Below are 6,577 nucleotides of genomic sequence, written 5' to 3'. Positions count from 1 at the left end.
GGGGCACCAAGATCACCCTTGGAGTCAGGATGGGGCGGGGCGGGGCTGAAGGGAGAGCACCTGAACAAGGTGGGGCGGGGCCAGATAAAGGAGGGGATGGGAGGAGGCAGGGTCATGGAGGAAGGAGGGGGGATGGGGGTGCAGGTGGAGGGGGAGGAAGGGGGCGGGGGATCAAGTAAAGGAGGGGATGGAGGGTGGGGAATTAGGCCGGGGCCTGGGGGCGGGGTCATCCCCAGGATCGCTCCCACATCTGCTGGAATCATTCCAATAATCAGCTGCCAGCAGGGTTCCCAGAACTAGGCCAAAAGACCCCCACGCATACCAGTAGGCCCCTCCCCCTACGTGGGTCGGGGAGGTGAGGCGCATGCGTATCAGAAGGGCTCTGTACGGAAGGTCCTGAGGTGCATGCGCGTGAACTAGGCCGCGCCCCCGCCATCTCCCTGCTCAGGCTTTGGGTAGCTGCGCAGCTGTGCGGCGGTGGCAGCCCTAGCGCGTCACCTTGCGCATGCGCGCCTCCTTCACCGGCTGAGGCGCGTCCCCGCGGGCCCTGCGCCTGCGCCCTGGCGTCCTCGCGGGCCCCGCGCGCGCCCCTCGCCTCGAGCCCTCCTTCGCCCGCACAGTCGCGGGGTCCAGTTCCGGTCCAGTCCGAGGGGAGGCCGCCGCCCGCGCCGCGCCCCGACACCGCGCCCTCGGCGGCGGCGGCCTGGAGGAGGAGGAGAGGAAGGAGGCGACCTGAGGTGAGGAGGGGCGGGGGGAGGGGGGCATTCATGGGGGAGGGAGGGGGAGGGAATGGGGAGGGGCTCCTCTCCGGCCGCGGCGCCTTTGCCCGCGCACCCCGCGCGCCGCCTTGCCAGACCCCTGGCCTGGAGCCCCCCCCCACCCCTACCCCCGTGGGCTGGGTCGGCTGGCCTTGGCATTCAGTGCTCCCCGCCCCCAGCTCTCTGGGCTCTCAGTTTCTCTATCTGTAGAGTGGGGAGATCTCCCCCTGGGGAGAGCCGGGGCTGGGGCCCACTTTGCGGTCAGCTGAGGACCCCCCGCCCCCCTGAGCCCCGCGGGACCCGGCACTGCGTCCAGACCTGAGGGCAGTGAGGACGGGATGGGCAGTGAGGATGGACAGTGAAGACAGAGGGACGGACAGTGAGGATGGACAGTGAAGACAGATGGACAGTGAAGACAGAGGGACGGACAGTGTGGATGGACGGGCAGTGAGGATGGACAGTGAAGACAGATGGACAGTGAAGACAGAGGGACGGACAGTGAGGATGGACAGTGAAGACAGATGGACAGTGAAGACAGAGGGACGGACAGTGAGGATGGACGGGCAGTGAGGATGGACAGTGAAGACAGATGGACAGTGAAGACAGAGGGATGGATAGTGAGGATGGACAGTGAAGACAGATGGACAGTGAAGACAGAGGGACGGACAGTGAGGATGGACAGTGAAGACAGATGGACAGTGAAGACAGAGGGACGGACAGTGAGGATGGACAGTGAAGACAGATGGACAGTGAAGACAGAGGGACGGACAGTGAGGATGGACGGGCAGTGAGGATGGACAGTGAAGACAGATGGACAGTGAAGACAGAGGGACGGACAGTGAGGATGGACAGTGAAGACAGATGGACAGTGAAGACAGATGGACAGTGAAGACAGAGGGATGGACAGTGAGGATGGACAGTGAAGACAGAGGGACAGTGAAGACAGAGGGACGGACAGTGAGCATGGATGGTGAAGACAGATGGACAGTGAAGACAGAGGGACGGACAGTGAGGATGGACAGTGAAGACAGATGGACAGTGAAGACAGAGGGACGGATAGTGAGGATGGATGGGCAGTGAGGATGGACAGTGAAGACAGATGGACAGTGAAGACAGAGGGATGGATAGTGAGGATGGACGGGCAGTGAGGATGGACAGTGAAGACAGAGGGACGGACAGTGAGGGTGGACAGTGAAGACAGATGGACAGTGAAGACAGAGGGACGGACAGTGAGGATGGACGGGCAGTGAGAACGGGCAGATGGTGAGGATGGACAGACAGTGAAGACGGACGGACGGTGAGGATGGACAGACAGTTAAGACAGGGACGGACAGTGAGGATGGACGGGCAGTGAGGACGGGCAGACAGTAAGGACGGACAGATGGATAGTGAGGATGGATCCTGAGGACGACCAGTGAGGACGGCCCAGGAAGGGGATAGACCCAAAAGGAGAATGGTCACTCAGAAAGTCAGGATGGCCATCAGGCAGCCTGGGGGACGGCCTCGCCCTGGAGGACAGTTATGGCGGGTGCTGTGGGGTGGGAAGGTGGTATCCTTCTTGGATCCAGTTTGGGATAAGCGCTTTTTCCTGCAGTTTCCACATGGCTCTCCCTCTCACCCTTCCACAAGCCCACCCCGGGGTGGGGGATCATGTCTGCAGCGCTTCTTGGGGTGGGGGTGACCTCTCCCCAGAACTGGGCCTTTGTCTGCACCTCTTGGTTTGTGCTGAGGCCCCCTCATCCCCCACGGGCCTGTGCTTCTGCCTCCCACCCCTTCTCACATGGCTCTGACCCTGGTCTGGGGGTTGTCACCTCCCCCTGGGTGGGGGGCTCTCCCCTCTCCGATCTAAGGCTGACCACCTGCACTGGATCCCCCACAGACCCCTCCTGGGGGCCTCCTCCCACATCCCCCTCCCACCCCTCTCTGATGGGTCTTGGCTGGGTCCCCCCCATCTGCACTGGCCTGGTACACCTGGTCAGTGGAGGGACCAGGGCCAACTACTGGCCTTCTGGGCTGGCAGAAGGAGGAGTGGGAGAGGGGCCATGCAGGAGAGAGTTCTGGGCCTCCCCTCCCTCCCTTTTCTGTCTGGGAGGGGACTTGGGGGATGGGCTGGGGCAGCAGGCAGTGGGGCTGCCCTGGGGGCTCCCTCCCTCCCTCCTCCCCCCTTCTTGGCTGATGGTGTGGGGTGCAGGGGATTGTGGAGGGGCCCATGAAGCGCTTCCTGCCTGCCTGCTTGTTCTGCCGTGGATTGAGGACGGCTTGTTACACCTATGGCTGTGTTCTCGCGCGCGCGTGTGTGTGTGTGTGTGTGTGTGTGTGTGTATGGGAGTGATCTGTGTATGTTTGTGTGTGTGTGGCCTATGATTTGTGGGGAGTGGGCTCATCTGCCCAGGCACCCAGGGCATGGGAACATTCCCCAAAGTCCCCAGCCCCTTAGGTGGTGTCTGCCATCCTGAGGAGGAGGGGTCTGCTTCTCCGAAAGGCACTGCCAGGATTCCCTGTTGGTGGTTCCCCGTACAATCTTGCCCACGTTGGATATGTTTGTGCAAAACCTTTTGACTTAGACTTTTCCCTCTGAGGTTCCCCTGTCCATGGATGGGGCAGGCCACTTCATCCCTGACCTTTGATCCCCAGGTCCAGTGTCTATCTGGATGTTCTTGGTGGGGTGTGTGTGGGGGGGCTCCTTGCTTCATTTTGACCAACCTGCTGTGTGGTGTTCCCAGCAGTTTTTGTCCAGCACTGAAGCCTTCCCCCATGGCTGGCATCTTGAGCTCTCTGTGGTCACATGTCATGTGGCTCCTGGCCCCTGAATGGCCCGAGTGGTTGGCCTTTATTGTTGAGGTCAGATTTCAGTGATTTTGGTGACCCCACCCTGCACTGGTTTATTTCCGTAGAATGGATTTGTTTTGTAATCTGTGTGTTCTGAGATCTGGGATGGAACCTCTGGGCCATCCCCCCTTTGGTCAGGACTTCCGTCGTGATTCTTGACCCTTTTATTCCTAGAGAAGAATCTCATGCTGACGGGATTCTCTGAGAAAATAAGGGTGAATTAAATCGAAGGCAGAGGCCTGCGGAATGAGATGAGGAGACGGGGGGTGGGGCAGACAAGCCATTTGTACGGTCCACCCAAGAAAGCCGAACAACAAGAACTTTCACAAACAGAATTTGTCCCAAAGGTCAGCAGAGATGGCCCCTAGGGAAGGCCAGTCAGGTCGGTGGGGTGAGGGGCACCAGCGTGGTCTCTCTCTGCGGTGAGGAAGGAGCAAAGGGGGAGGGGTACACCTAGATTTAGTGGAACAGGTCTGTGCGTCCACTCATGGGTCAGAACGTGTTTGGTAAGAAAGGGCCTACTGTGTGCGGAGGAAGGTGTTCCTGTGTAGACCATCTGTCTGTGTAGACTCAGTCAGCTGGGCAGCAGTGGCGCTCCCAATGTACCCGGCACTGTGCTGAGCTGGGCTGGGGGAACAAAGAAAGGCAGCAGACAGTGTGCTCCCGTCCCTGTCAGCTCTGCTTAGCCCTCGCCAGAAGGTGAAGGGTATTTTTGAATCTTCGGTTTATTGTCCATGTATTTTGGTTTAAAAAAGCCGATCCTCCCTCGCCTGCCTTGCCTCGTGTCTCTGATGGGCCACGGGAGTCCATGATTCTTCTAAACACATAAAAAGTGGCCGCTGAACGAGCCTGGATGGTGGGCCTTTCAGCCCGCTCGCCAGCTCATCTGGTTCCTTTGCAGGGAAAAAAACAACCACCAGCTTGCGAAATGGCCTTTAGAAAACCTTGGCAAAGGGTCCTGCATTTTTTGATTGTATTTGAAATCTAATCATGGGCTCATGAGCATTTTGGAAACTGGCTTTTTTTGGCAGCCCAGGCCTGTCCTCTGATCTGGAGCTTTTGGTGGGCCCCTAGATTGGGGGAGGGTGTTCTGCCCAGCCTTCAGGGGAGCAGAGCCAAGGGGAAGGTGACACAATCTGAGGGCTGAGCGGGCTTCATGGGTCTGGGCTGACTTGGGGAGAGGTTGGGAAGCTGGGCCACCGCCAAGTGGAGGGCCTGATGGAAGGGGCACGTGTGATGCCAGCTTGGACCCTGCGGGTTTGCAGTGTTGATATCTCAGGGGTGTCACAGGGCTCCCAGGGGAGGTGACCCGTGGGTATTGGTTTGTCCTTCATTTTCAGAGGAACGATGACAGGACTTGTAGATGGCTTGGGTTTGAGTGAGGGAGGGCTGCGCAAGGTCACTAGCCTCACTTTCTTATCCAGAGCCATCTGGGGCCAGGACCTATCAATGTCCTATCAATGAGATCCAAAGGGAATTGGGTTTAAGGTCTGGTCTTTGAGAATGACGTCTAGCCAGTGAAGCCCAAGACAACTAGGCCGCCTATGGCCAGCAGAACAGACCTTCCTTTGGGCAGAGCACCCTCAGGTAAGGGCATGACACCTGAGGAGAGCCTAGGGGAGAGGTGCTGCAGTAAGGCCTGGGGTCAGAAGTGGCCTCAGGCTCTTGCTGGCAGGATGCCAGGGGCCAAGGCAGGGAACTGGACCAGTGGCCATTCCAGGCACAAGGAAGGAGCAGCACCTTCGGGCCCATCAGAGAAGCCTGAGGAGCATGGCCAAGGCTGGGCTGCATCAAATCCATCCATCTTCTTCTGGATGTTTAGTGGCTCTTGGATGCCACAGGCCTTCCCCCTCAGTCAGTAAGCATTTATGAAGAGCTGACTGTGTGCCAGGCCCTCAAGGAGTGCCCAGTCTAATGGAAGACACAGCGAGTGGGCAGATGAGCCATAGGCAGGCTAGCCTGAGATACTGCCCAGAGGGACGGCAACAGCATTAAGAGCACCGTGGGCCCCCAGCTTGGGCTCACTGGCCTCGCAGGGCTGGTGATGGGGGCTGTTGCCGCCTCCAGGTAGAGGCCAGTTGGGGCCTAGCGAGAACCCCTTCAAGGCTCTTTGTCACCAACACTCAGAAGGTGCTTGCCAGGCAAGCCCACATTGGGGGCTCTAATCAGTACTCGTGGGTTAGTACCCTTGGAGGAGAGCACCCCAAGCCCATGCTTTTCTGCCCACAGAGAGGGCAGCTTTGGCCCCCTGGCATTGGAATCTTCCTGATCAGAGCAGGGTGGGCCCTGTTCCTGAGATCTTTAGGCACAGGCTGGGAGGGCCACCTTGGGCTGGGGGACCCCCTGAGGTCCTCAGGGACGTGGGGACCATCTGGGGCAGGCATATTCTCTGAGAGTCCTTGCAAGGTGAGATTGGTGCCATCTTGGCTCTCCTACCTTTGGCTTATGGTGTCCAAAGCAGTTCTTCCCAGACTGAAAAGGCCTCCACCTATTGGGATTGGAAACATACTTGGATCCGTGCTGGGCAGACTGAGTAAGGTAAGCCTTAGAACATGCACCTTCAGATGTGAAACATGTTGGACATGCTGCTGGAGATGTACCGGGGGCCTCAGCGATGCCCTCATTAGGCCAGACCGGAGGGGAAAGTTGGATGGAGGCTGTGTCCCTGCCCATGACTGCCTGGTCTGATGCAGCAGGACCCTCCAGAGGGGCGCCCCTGGGAACCACCTGTTTGTTAGGGCTCTTGCCTCTGCCACGCCCAGTCCCAAGAGTCCAACTGGCTGGAGGTACCCAGGCTGCCAGATAACTAGGGGGTGTCAGGCATGTGGCCCTGCTGAAAATAGAGACTGGGGTTTCCTTGGCATACTTACCCTTTCTTTTTTGGGGGGGGAGGGGTGGAAGGCAGGGCAATTGGGGTTAAGTGACTTACCCAAGGTCATACAGCTAGTAAATGTGCCAAGTGTCTGAGGCTGGATTTGAACTCAGATCCT

At 58.8% G+C, this 6,577-nt stretch overlaps 1 protein-coding gene across 2 annotated transcripts in view; it reads left to right on the top strand.

The window, feature by feature from the left end:
- Positions 1–526: 526 nt before the first annotated feature.
- Positions 527–6,577, top strand: part of SPECC1L (sperm antigen with calponin homology and coiled-coil domains 1 like) — a 45,379-nt gene continuing 39,328 nt past the window's right edge. The window contains exons 1-2 of one of the 2 annotated variants that reach the window (XM_036764260.1): positions 5,038–5,174; positions 6,046–6,125. The gene's annotated coding sequence lies outside the window, so the exon portion shown is untranslated. Of the gene's footprint in view, positions 738–5,037; positions 5,175–6,045; positions 6,126–6,577 lie in introns of those variants that run through there. The other variant, XM_036764249.1, reaches the window with a different exon arrangement.

This window comes from Trichosurus vulpecula, chromosome 1, assembly GCF_011100635.1.
Source record: "Trichosurus vulpecula isolate mTriVul1 chromosome 1, mTriVul1.pri, whole genome shotgun sequence".
Taxonomy (NCBI): Eukaryota; Metazoa; Chordata; class Mammalia; order Diprotodontia; family Phalangeridae; genus Trichosurus; species Trichosurus vulpecula.
This window is presented reverse-complemented; position numbering and strand designations above follow the sequence as displayed.